Source organism: Triticum aestivum, chromosome 6A (genome assembly GCF_018294505.1).
Source record: "Triticum aestivum cultivar Chinese Spring chromosome 6A, IWGSC CS RefSeq v2.1, whole genome shotgun sequence".
NCBI classification, from domain to species: Eukaryota; Viridiplantae; Streptophyta; class Magnoliopsida; order Poales; family Poaceae; genus Triticum; species Triticum aestivum.
In genome coordinates, this window is record NC_057809.1 from 169,865,518 (window position 1) to 169,879,144 (window position 13,627).

The following is a 13,627-nucleotide window of genomic DNA, read 5'->3' on the forward strand; positions in this document are numbered from 1 at the left end:
GCCGTGGACAAGGCCAGAGGGTGAGGGATGGAGAGCCAGTAGGAGCCATGAGTCGCGATGCTCAGGCACCCCCCCTTTAATGTGCAAGCGGTTCACGCTGACGAGAGTGGAGGAGACACCGCAAGGGCCTCGCCTGATGCAGCTCCTTTAAGAGATCCTGTAGACCCATCATAGAAAAGAAAACGAGGGGTTGCCATGACAATTGACAATCAGCCGTTGGTTGCTTCCGAGGGGTAATGAGGCACTGAAGGCTTGACGAGGTGACGCTATGCGGGGCTGCCGCGGCCAGAGCTCAGCCATTCAGGTTTGTCGGCGTTGCAGGGACGGACCCATGCGCAAGTGTCGTGCCGTTTGGGAGCAGCTCCGTTAGTTGGCGTCAGCTGAGCAGGCAACTAGGTAAAACACATTAGCCGCGAAGGAGTGGATTCGTTCAAATAGATGCTAGGAAGGCGAACATCACTGGGTCAGGCCCGAGCAACTTGGGGATCATGCAGCCCGTGGGGTGCCCCCAATAAGGTAAGCTAACAACATGAAATAAAAGGGATACATGCCGCAGGGACGGACCCACACGGCCTGGGAATAATGCAGCCCTGGGGGGCGCTCCTAGCTAGAAGTGAAACTTGAAAGATGTCACCTGATGACGTTGAGGACAAAGGGGTGTTGGTGTAGCAGACTCGGTGGGATGCGGAAGCCGATCCTCACGAGCCCCCAGGCCCGGGGGCCTCAGGAGGCTCCGGAGGTGCTGGCGGCTCCCCGCGGACCATCTCCATCTCTGCCAGGGCTGCGGAATGCCTAGCCTCTTGTGCCTCCATGATGCCCCTCATGAGGCGCTGGTACGTGGCAGCCGCGTTCGGCAAGCCGTAAGGCATGCGAACGTAGTTGTGGGGTGGACCTCCGCAGCGCCCCACTCGCGAGGGCCAGAGGCGCTCCAGAGAGGCAACTCGGTTGAGCCCTGGTATGTCGATGCGGACGCGCAGCCCGCCATCCTCGCCTGGATGGGGAGCCACTGCTGGTAGACGGCGGCCACCTTTCATGACTCTCGACTCCTGTAGCTCCTGAATGGCCTTGCTGACGAACTCCTGAGGGTCTGGCTCTCCTTGCCTTACTCCTTATTGAGGGAAACGTGCTTCGAAACACGCCTCCATGTGGTGCTCAAGCGCCTCCCTCGTGAACCTAGCCAGGTCGGTGGCCCTCCAGGGGAGAGCCCCCGAGCCCTGCCTGAGGAGGGCACCGGGCGCGCTTTCCTATGCGATGGAAGGAGGTTCCCCCTGGGTAGGAACGGGCCCAGAGGGGCCTGCCTCCTGAGGAGTCGGGCCAGACGATGTCTTCTTCTTGGGGGCGGTCTCGAGAAGCCTCCTACTTCCGCGATCTGGGTCTTCTAGTGACGCGACCTGAAAGGCTCGTTCCAGGGAACACACCGCATCCTTCTCTTCACAGGGCACCGTGATGACTCCGCCACTTCCTGGAATCTTGAGGACATTGTAGCCGTGGTGAGTTACGGCCATGAACTTGGCCAGCGCTGGGTACCCGAGGATGGCGTTGTACGGTAGGCGAATGTGAGCGACGTCGAAGTCGATGAGCTCGGTGCGGTATTTGTCGCGTGCCCCAAAGGTGACTGGGAGGCGGACCTGCCCGATCGGGACCGTGGAGCCGTCGGTGACTCCGGAGAAAGGCTTGGTTGGCTGAAGCTGGCTGTAGGGCACTTGGATATTGTTGAATGTTTCCACGGATAGGACGTTGAGCCCTGCCCCGCCATCGATGAGGGTCCTGGTGACCACCATGTTGCTGATGATTGGGGAACAGAGCATCGGGAGGACTTCGGCTGTAGCCGCACACTTGAGCTGATCTGCCGAGCTGAACGTGATGGTGCATGCCGACCACCTGAGAGGGCGTGTGGCTTCGAGCTTGGGGAGGACTGCATTCACTTCGCGGGCGAACTTCTTGAAGATGCGTTTAGAGGCTGGGGCTTGAGCCCCGCCCAGGATGCAGGCGATCGCGCGTGGCTCCTGGAAGCCCCCAGCCTCCTCGTCCTGGTGGCGGTCCTCATTTCTCCTTGGTTGCGGTGGCAACGGAGGGAGGCCTGCGTTGCCTTGCGGGTGATCCTCGAGAGGCCGACCCCTCCAGTCTCCCTCGCGAGGCGGGTCTTGCCAGCGATCCTCGTGAGGTTGATCGCGCCACCCTTGGCGTGGGCCACAGTCTTCCTAGCGTCCTGCGTTCCTTCCTCCTCCTCGACCGTAGCCCCGGTCACCGCGGTCGGGGCGACGGCCGATCCTTCCTTCTCGCATGGCTCGGAGCTCTTGACATTCCTTGGTGTTGTGGGTGTGGAGGTCATGGTACACGCAGTACCGGCTGCCCTTGGAAGGCTCGGGCTGATCTCTGCCTCGCTTGGTGTCTGGTTCTGCCGCGAGCACGGCAGCCCCCTTGTGCTTCACATCCTTGGCCTTGTGCTTCTTCTCTTCCGGGTCCGCGGCAGGCAGCTCGAGGAAGGAGAGACGCCCTTCCTCAGCCCTGGCGCACTTGGTTGCCAAGTTGAACAGCTCCAAAGAAGTGCACAGGTCTTCATGCATCGCCAGCTCCTCCTTCATCTTGACATCGCGCACGCCGTCGGAGAAAGCTGAGATGATGGCCTCTTCAGTCACCCTGGGAATCTTGAGGCGTGCGTTGTTGAAGCGCTGGATGTACTTCTGCAGGGTCTCCCCGGGTTGTTGCTTGATGCGGCGCATGTCGCTCACGGCGGGTGGCCGGTCGCGAGTACCTTGGAAGTTGGCAACGAAGCGGGTGCGCATCTCGTCCTAGGAGGAGATCGTGCCTGGAGCCAGGTTCAGGAGCCAGGTGCGTGCCCCGTCCTTGAGCGCCATGGGAAACCAGTTCGCCATGACCTTCTCGTCTCTGTTGGCAGCTCCGATGCCCAGCTCGTAGAGCTGGAGGAAATCCGTAGGGTCAGCCGTGCCGTCGTAGCGAGGAGGCAGGTCTGGCTTGAACTTGCCGGGCCACACGACACTGCGTAGCTCGGCGGTGAAAGCACGACAGCCTGCTGTGGCCACGGGAGGTCTTGGGTGACGGAGAGCTTGGTATTGCATGTCCCCACGCACTGCAGCTGGGTCTTGACATGCGGGAGTAGGAGCATGGTCGCGACGTGCTGGAGCAGGGAGCGCCCGGGCAGCTTCTTGCGGGCGAGGGACTTCCTGGCAGCTCTGCTCTTGCTGCGCTGGCACCTGACGGAGCGGGTTCCGCCCAGGGGCCACACGACTTGGAGCCATGGCGCCTTCTTGAGGAGGAGGCGGCCGGGGCGCCGCCGGAGCTTCGTCGCCCGCACGGCGCGGGGTGCGGTGCAGCGGAACGGACGACGCAGGAGAGCCCCCTGCGGCGCGGACGAGGTCGGCGACGCGGTCGAGCCATTCTTCATAGACGTCGTCGACGGGGCAGTAGCGCAGGAGCTCGTTCGCCGCGATGAGCGCAGCTCGAGCCTCCATGGGTGTGCGGAGCGCGCGGGATGAAGAACCAGCCGGGGGGAGCGAGGGAGTTGCGGTGCGGCCGTCTTGCCGCACGGACGGATGCTGAGACGATGCTTGCTGCTCGTCCCCTGCCGGGCCGGTGGCGGCGTTGACGGCAGGTGACGGTGAACGGTGAGGACGCCCGCCGACAGGAGCCGTCTGGGTAACGCGGGAAGCGAGAGTGGCCCGGCGCTCGGCGCGGGCAAGATGACCGTCAGACATGGGTGCGATGGTCGGAGGAGAACGGGGTGGTGGAAGACGAATTCCGGCGCACCCCTACCTGGCGCGCCAAATGTCGGATTTCGGGTTCCGGCAGACCCTTGAGGTTCAAACACTGGGGTGCGCATGGAGATTTCGCTTCCTACCTACCTGCACCCCTCCGCCTCGCTAAGATCTATGCTATGGAAAGAACAACACAAGAGACACATGGTTTATACTGGTTCAGGCCACCATTGTGGTGTAATACCCTACTCCAGTATGTGGTGTGGTGGATTGCCTGCTGGGCTGATGATGATGAATGATACAAGGAAGAACAGCCTAGCGAGGGTCTGTTCTTGGCTGGGGCGATGAACTGCTGGGAGGAATTCAGCCACGCTTCTCTCTCTCTGATTGTCTTTCCCCGATTCAACCTCCTATCGAACCTCTCCTCTTAACCCCTCCGAATCCCTCTCTTCTATGGGTGGCTGGTCCTATTTATAGAGGCCCTGGTCCTCTTCCCAAATATCGAGCGGGAAGGGAGCCAACAATGGCGGGCTAATTTGAAGGGGGACAGCTAGTACTCGCTACCCTGACAAAAGTAGTCTTCGCCTGCACAAAGCTCTGGTGGTGACGCCGTCTTGGGCTCCACGATGACCTCTTTCTTGCAGTCTTCCTGGTCTTGGTCTCGTTGCACCGAAATGGCAACCTTTGCCCGATGCCTCGGTACTCCATGGCTGCGCTTGCCCCCTTTGCACCAAAGAGAAAAGGAGGACACTGCGCGGGCTGGCACCCGCCTGGCACCCTTGGTCGTCATGGCTTGCGTCACGGGCACCTCGTGAGGTACCCCGCCTTGATCTCTCCGCCTCCTCGCGAGCCAGCCTGATGAGGCCGTGCCTGAGGAAGCTCCGTGTCGTCCGCCCCGCGAGGCTTGGCCCCTCACGAGGCTTGGCCCCTCGCGAGGGTCTTTGGTCTGTGTTGATGAAGATGGGCCGTGCTGGGCCCCCCTTGAGCCACGCCGCAGGCCGCAGGCAGGCAAGTCTGGGGACCCCCGTTCCCAGAATGCCGACATGATGAGAATTGGATTGTGATGATAACTGGATAGTATGGCTCTGGGATTGCTTTCTCGCAGGGAGTCGAGAAAGGATCTCTGGCCGAGGTTGATAACACTTCTACTACTTTACTTTATGCTACTCTACCCCCCCTGTTGCTGCAAGATGGTGGTTTCCAGAAGATGTTAGTCTTCAATAGGCTTGGCTTTTCCCTTCCCTTCTGGCATTCTGCAGTTTAGTCCACAGACACAACCCATTCCTTTGATACAGATGCATACTTAGTTTAGATCTGATGTAAGTCTTGCGAGTACTTTGGATGAGTACTCACGGTTGCTTTGCTACCTCTTCCCCCCCCCCTACCCGATTGTTGCGACCAGATGACGGATCCCAGGAGCCAGACGACACCACTGAAGACTAATGCTACCCTGAGGGTGCCTACTACTACGTGACGACCACTGACGACTTGGAGTAGTTAGCAGGCTCCCAGGCAGGAGGCCTTGCCTTTTTGATCGTTGCTACTTTTGTTCTAGCCTTCTTAAGGCATACTTGTCTAACTTATGTCTGTACTCAGATATTGTTGCTTCCGCTGAATCTTGTGTATTCGACCTTATGTATTCGAGCCCTCAAGGCCCCTGGCTTGTAATATAAAGCTTGTTTTATTTTAATTTGTTTCTAGAGTTGTGGTGCGATATCTTCCCGTGAGTCCTTGATCTTGATCGTATACATTTGTGTGTATGATTAGTGTACAATTGAATCGAGGGTGTCACAAGTTGGTATCAGGGCCGACTGCCTGTAGGTAGCCCCCTTTCCAACTCCTTAGCCGAAGTCGAGTCTAGTCACTATAAAAACTTTTACTAACATGGTTGTGTGTCTTACGAGCCGACGTCGCCATACGGGTGGTATTAGGATCTTTTACTCCTCGACCTTTACTCTGGGACTCTAATCTCTCTTCTATTTGGGTTAAATGGTTTTACTAACTCTAACATTAGGATCCCATGACCACATTCACCCCAAAGCTGGATAAGCCATAGTTTTCCTTAGAATAGTATTCTGGATAGTACACACACCGTCGTGATGACAACGAAGTGGTATCCATCGTACCTCTTTCATTATGCTTCTTTCATCATGAATGATCCTTGTCTTTGCAAATGCTCAATGCTAAACTACCCCATGTTACATGTTAGCAGGATGGTTAGACCCGATGGTCATGGCCGTGGTGCCAACGATCCACCACCGCCTGAATTCTTCGCTAGAATGATGCAACAGTTTGAGATGAATCGTCAATTCATGGAAGGAATGATGGCTCAGTTTCCTCGTCCGAAGATGAATCAACAGCCAACCCCAGGAACTCTACAGGACTTCATGCGTCTCAACCCAACTATTTACCGAAGCTCAACTCAACCCCTTGATGCTGATGACTGGCTCCGCGACATCACATATGAAATGGAGTCTGCTAGTGTGGCCCCTGCTAGCTATGTCACCTTTGCATCTTTCTTTCTGAAGGGTCCCGCTGCTCAATGGTGGGACAGCCACAGGCGTACCCTACCTGCTGGAACGGTCATCACTTGGTCGGATTTCCAAGCTGCCTTCCGTGCCCACTTCATTCCTCAGGGAATCATGGACAGGAAGAAGCGAGATTTTCGCAACCTCACCCAAGGCAACAATACTGTAGATGCTTATCAACGGAAATTTCTGGACTTGTCTCGTTATGCTGAAGAAGACATTGCAACTGATGCTCATAGGCAAGAAAAGTTCCATGATGGACTTCACCCTGATATTAAGCTAGCACTGCTCGCTCATGACTTTGCCGACATTGCCACCTTGGTGAACAAGGCTATTCACGTTGAGACTGGTCTTCAGGAACACCAGGGATCCCTTAGGCACAGCAGTGACGCTGGCTCATCTTTGGGCCCGTCAGCGCAGAAGCGTCGGATATGGATTCCCCACAACATGTATCGTCTAGCTGCACCTGCACCAAGGCAGACCTATGTCGCACCCCGTCTGCCTCCTCCACCGCAGAGGCAGCCCCTTCGGGCTGTACCACCCCAAGCTTCTGCTCCCAATCCAAATGATGGTCTGTGCTTCAAGTGTGGCCTTCCGGGCCATCGTTCTAGGAACTGCCCTCAGAATCAGAATCACCTGGCTCTGCCTTCTAATGCTCGTGGTATCAATCAACCCCGCAACCGCAATGCTAGACCATATGGTCGTGGTCAAGCTAATCATGTTGATCTGAATGAAGCTCAAGACCAACCTGCCACTACGATGGGTACTCTGCTCGCTAATTCAGTACCAACATCTATTTTATTTGATTCAGGAGCATCGCATTATTTCATATCAGAAGAGTTTGCGTTCATGCATGCCATTAAATACGAAGAGATGCACACTCCACTAGTGGTAAAAACCCCTGCGGGCCAATGCCAAACCTCCATGGTTAGCCACAACGTTTCAGTTGAAATCAAAGGGTTGGAATTTTTTGCATCCCCCATTATTCTGAAGTCTTCCAGTATTGACCTCATCCTGGGAATGGATTGGTTGAAAGCACATACGGCTTCTATCGTTTGCGCCACTAAAACCGTCCACCTTCTGCAACCTTCAAATGAGATAGTAAGCTACAATGCTCGTCTGGTTCAAAACGCCGAAGCTCGACTTTATGTTTTGAATGCGTTGAACGCAACACCTCTTGAGGGAATTGAAAAGATTCCAGTTGTTCATGACTTCCTAGATGTCTTTCCAGAAGAACTTCCAGGAATACCTCCTGCCCGGGCTGTCGAGTTCATCATCGATTTGAAACCAGGCACCATTCCTATTGCCAAACGACCCTACAAGATGCCGCCTCATGGACTCCTTGAACTTAAGGAGGAAATCGACAAATCTCTTCACAGTGGTTTCATTCATCCAAGTTCCTCAGCTTGGGGAGCACCTTCTCTCTTTGTAAAGAACAAGGATGGAACGAACCGTTTGGTCCAAGACTATCGTCCTATCAACCAAGCTACAATTCAGAACAAATATCCGCTTCCTCGGATCAATGATCTATATGATCAACTGGCTGGTTCATCAATATTCTCTAAACTCGACTTGAGGATGGTTCACCACCAGATCCATGTTCGTGAAGAGGATATTCCAAAGACCGCATTCGTCACTCGTTATGGTTCTTACGAGTACACCGTCATGTCTTTTGGCTTGACCAATGCTCCAGCCACTTTCTCTTGTCTAATGAACTACATATTCATGGATTACGTCGACAAGTTCGTCGTAGTCTATCTGGATGATATTCTGGTATATTCGAAGAACAAAGAAGAACATGCTGAACATCTCCGACTTGGTCTAGAGAAGCTTCGAGAACATCAACTTTATGCCAAGTATTCCAAGTGTGAATGCTGGCTTCCTGAAGTCACCTACCTTGGTCATGTCATCTCTAAGGATGGTATTGCCGTCAACCCAGAGGGTGTTCAGGCTATTCTTGACTGGACCCCTCCGAAGACTGTCAAGCAAGTTAGAAGCTTTCTCGGTCTTGCCAGCTATTGTCGTTGCTTTGTCGAGAACTTCTCCAAGATTGCCAAGCCACTGACCAATCTGCTTCACAAAGGCGTTAAGTTCGATTGGACAGACAAATGTTAGAAAAGTTTCCAGGCACTCAAAGACAAGCTGACGTCTGCCCCAGTGCTTGCTCCCCTTGATTCTCGCAAGGACTTTGTCATCTATTGCGACGCTTCACGTCAAGGATTAGGCTGTGTCCTAATGCAAGAGCGCAGAGTGATTGCTTATGCCTCTCGTCAAGTGCACCCTCATGAAGAGAACTACCTAGTTCATGACCTTGAGCTTGCTGCGGTTATCTATGCATTGAAACTATGCAGACAGTACCTTCTCTGTAATCGTTGCGAGATCTTCACTGATCATCAGAGTCTGAAGTATTTGTTTACTCAGCCAGATCTGAACCGATGGATGGAAGCTATTGCTGGCTACAACTGCGGTATATCTTATACACCTGGCAAGGCTAATGTAATGGCTGATGCCCTGAGCCGTAAGTCTTATTGCAACAATCACATGGTCTTCAACGCTCAACCCTACCTTTATGAAGAGCTATGCAAGCTGAACCTTCAACTAGTTCCACAAGGTTCTCTGAATGACCTTGTCCTGGAACCAACTCTGCTGAAAGCAATTAAGTCTGCTCAAGCCAAAGATGCTCACGTGGATTTGATGAAAAAGGATCTTGCCTTAGAGAAATCCAGAGATTTCTCACTTGGTGAAGATGGAACCTTATACTTCAGAGATCGCATTGTCGTACCCCGGTTCGAGCTTATGACAGAGAAGGTGATGAAAGAAGCGCATGATACCCCTCTCTCTATTCATCCGGGAAGTACCAAGATGTATCTAGACATCCGTCAAAAGTACTGGTGGTATAACATGAAGCAAGACATTGCTCGATATATTGAAGAATGTGATGCTTGTCGTCATGCCAAAGCAGAACATCAAAAACCGGCTGCACTTCTACAACCGCTTCTGATTCCTGAATGGAAGTGGGATAAGATTCAAATGGACTTCGTCACTGGCCTTCCCAAGTCTCAGAAAGGTAATGATTCTATCTTTGTCGTCATCGACCAATTCTCAAAGGTTGCTCACTTTCTGCCAGTCAAGGAGACTATCACTGCTAGTCAATTAGCAAACTTGTATATCTCCCGAATTGTGTCACTCCACGGCATTCCAAAGGAGATCAGTTCACATCGTGGCAGTATATTCACTTCTAAGTTCTAGGATAGTTTCCAAGAGGCAATGGGAACTCATATTACCTGGAGCACTGCTTATCATCCCCAATCCCAAGGCCAAGTCGAGCGAGTCAATCAAATTCTTGAAGACATGCTTCGGGCTTGTGTTATTTATTTCGACAAGAAGTGCGAAGAATCTCTCCCTTATGCGGAATTCTCTTCTAACAACAGTTATCAAGCCAACTTGAAGATGGCACCCTTCGAAGTACTTTATGGACATAAGTGCCGAACCCCTCTGAATTGGTCAGAAACTGGGGAACAGACACTCATTGGTCTAGACATTATTCAACAAGCTGAAGAGCAGGTTCGCATTGTCCGGGATAATCTCAAGGCGGCCCAGTCCCGTCAGAAGAGCAACTATGACCGGAAACACTGGGGTTCAACTTATCAACCTGGTGAACAAGCTTATCTGCGTGTCACTCCTTTGAGAGGTACTCATCGGTTCGGAGTGAAGGGCAAGCTAGCTCCGCGCTACATTGGCCCTTTCCGCATTCTGGCCCATCGTGGACTGATGGCTTATCAATTGGAGTTGCCACCTCAGTTCTCTCACGTCCATGATGTCTTCCACGTGTCGCAACTTCGTCGATGCTTCAAGGATCCGAAATGTGAAGTGGATCCGGAATTGATTGAAGTTCAAGATGATCTCACATACAAGGAGCATCCGATCTGCATTCTTGAAGAAGCTGAATGTCGAACATGCCAGAAGGTTACCAAGTTCCTCAAGGTGCAATGGTCAAATCATTCTAAAGATGAAGCCACATGGGAACGCGAGGATAACCTCTGTGCTGAATACCCCGACCTGTTCCCTTCTACCTCTTAATTCTCGGGACGAGAATTTCTTTTAGAGGAGGAGAGTTGTAACACCCCGGTGTAATGATGATACAGTAACCCCTGGGGTTCAGTTAATTATTTTGCTAAACAAGTGCTTGATCATCTTTGTCTCCTCTCTCTTTCAAATTCTAGTTGAATTCAAATTCAAATTTTGTGTGGAATTCAAAATGCTCAAAGATGAAAACTAAAATGTTCATCATGTGGGAAGTATTCTTCTGGTAATATTGGTGGTGAACCAACATTTTTGCAAAATGTGAAGGTGGCCTAAAAAAGCTAATACAAAAAAGCAAAAAATAAAAGAAAAGAAAAAGGGAAAGCAAATAAATAAAAAGGGAAAGGGCCAGAGCCCCTGGCCTCCCCCTGGGCCTCGGCCCACCCCTCCACCCGAGCCAACTGGCCCATGCTAGGCCGGCCCACTCCCCCCTGTCATCTTCCCCCTCCTCCAATGTGCGAGCGACCACGCCCGCTCGTCGCCGCCGAATCACATCGCCGGCCACGCCGCTACAGGCGCTGCGGGGAGGATAAGGGCAGACCCGACGCCTCAGGCTCCCTCCCCACTCGCCCACTTGCCCCCTCTCTCCCTCGTCGCTCTCTCCCTCGCTTCTCAGATCCACTTCACCGAGCGGAATCGCCGTCATCCTCCGTCGCCACCGCAGCGATCGGCAATGCTCTGGCCGCTTGCGTTGTCCAGGAGAGCCACCGTCGGCCTCCCGTTCGACTGGAGCCTTCGGGTGGAGCCGGGGACCTCTACAGCTACCGAGCGCCGCCGCCCCCTTCCATCTCTGCTCCGACACGCGCCGGCGACCTCGAGCACCTCTGCTACTCCTAAGCTATCACGGGCCTGCTTGCATGCCGCGCGGTGAGCTCCTCCCTTCCTCCATTCCTTTCCTCGCGCCGTGCCTTTCGCCATAGCTAGCTCGCCCGCAAGCCGAGCTCCGCCGTCTGCCATTGCCATCGTAGGGCTCGCCACGGAGCTCCTCTGCTCGAGCTAGTAGCTCCGACGAGCTCTTGGAGCGCCATAGACCTCACCTATCCCTTTACTTCGCTCGCACGCGCTCTGTAGCGCCGATCCCGAACTCCGTCTGAACGCGCCGCCCGCCATCGTTGATGTAGCGCTCCACTCCGGCCGAGTTAGCCCACGGGACCGCCGTAGATCGATGCGGCGTCAGACGCCCGATCGAACGCACTACGCCACACCCCCTCTCGTGCCCTGTGCGTGAATTTCGGCCAACTCCGGCGCGGATCCACCGCGTATGGCCTCACCGGCGTTGCTCCGGCGCCGGTGCTGACCTGGCACCGGCGGGGCCCACCTCTGGGTTACTGCCCATGGGCCCCATGGCCCCAGTTGACCATGTTGACCCAGTCAACTGCTGATTGGGCAGCCCCGTGTCCCTGACAAGCGGGCCCCACCGCACATTTAAGTTAATTAAAACATTTAATAATTAAATCTAATTAGTTAACCTAATCAGTTACTAACTGCTAGGGCCCACGCCCCCTAACTAACCCTGTTAGTTTAGTTAAGCCACTATTAGACAGAGAGGCTGACAGGTGGGTCCCACCTGTCAGTTTGACTGGTCAGCAGAGCTGATGCAGTGCTGATGTCACTGCTGACGCAAAAAACCTTTTCTGCTTTTAAAATACGTCAAAAATTGGTTTAAACTTCAAAAATCCGTAACTTTTGAACCGTAGCTCGGATGAAAATGTTTTCTATATGAAAGTTGCTCAGAAAAATCCAACGAATCCGAATACGCTGACCGTTCATCTGTCACATGCCCCTAGCATGCTGAACTTGGAACTTTCCCCCTCTTTCCCTTTGTCCGGAATCCTCCTAATGCCGGGAATCCATCCTTGGATGTTTATCCCCTCCGTCTGCAACATGTAGTACTACATTAGGGCAAGCCTAGCTCTGGCCGTTGCCATGTTATGCTTTGTGATGCTATGCTTGCTTTATATTTACTGTTTCTTTCCCCTCTTCTCTCTGGTAGTCCTTGAGACCGATGTCGCCCCTGTGATCGACTACATCGATGACGTCCCCTCCTTGCCAGAGCAACCAGGCAAGAAAACCCCCCTTGAGCATTCCAATATCGCCCATTTCTTTCCCTCTCATGCTTGCATTAGAACTGCTACTACTTTCTGTATGATCCTACTCTAATGCATAGCCTGTTGTTGTTACCTGCTTTCATACCTTACCTGCTTATCCTAAACTGCTTAGTATAGGTTGGTTAGTGATCCATTAGTGACCCCCACCTTGTCCCAGTTGCCTCGCTTTATGTTCGATGACTCGATCAACGTGATCGACGTCCAGGCCCCGACACCGCACATCACCCCCCTAGTTGTACGACACTACAGAGTTACTATCGAGTACCGAGGGTGAACCTCATACATCACTCCTGATGAGATGTCTGTAGTGTAGCTATACGGTCGAGGTCATCGAGGGTGATTTCCTCCTTAACCACTTCCGTTACCGCTCTGTCGTGCAACCCCTCAAGTGTGAACCTCGAGGGTGGATCCTCTTATGTTCACCTTGATGATAACATCGAGTGGGATTCACCGGGGGTGATTCCTCGGGTTTTCCCCTTGGTGTTAGACACACAATTACTATGGTTACTATGACTTTACACTGAGCCATGTTACTAAAGACGGGTCGACCCTGAGGGGTACCCGCGCGAGCTTAATTGCGAGTAATGTGGAGTCGGGTTGACCTGGAAGGTGCCCGCGAGATACTTACGAGGCGTGGCCGAGCATTCTTAGCCCTTGCCGCAAGTACTCGAGATGGGGCGACGGGGTCACATCGATCGTGAGTCTCTGCTCGTTACCGCGCGTTCCTAATCCACTACGATTTGGATATTTGATCCGAGGGGCCTCTGGCCTGATAGCACTAACCATCACGTGGGCATAGTATGGGCGTTCTGCGTTGTATACATCAGCTGAAGCTTAATAGACGCCAGCGACTGAGCGGCGCGCGCCGGGTTGGACTGCGTAAGCTCCTGCCTTGTTGAAGGAGGTAGCTAGGTCTGCTCACCAGTCGCGTTCACAATGTGCAGGAGTTCCCGGGGAGATGGCCCATGACTCCTGGGGGCATAGGTTTAGTCCGGCGTGCTGGCCTCTCTATTAAGCCTAGGTCGGGTTGCGGCGTATTGTTTGGCCGAGGTCGGGCATGACCTAGGAAAGTGTGTCCGACCGGAGTTAATCGAGCATGGTGGGTAAGTTGGTGCACCCCTGCAGGGTAGAAAACATCTATCGATAGCCTGTCCTACGGTAACGGACACTTGGAGTTTTATCCCGATCGATA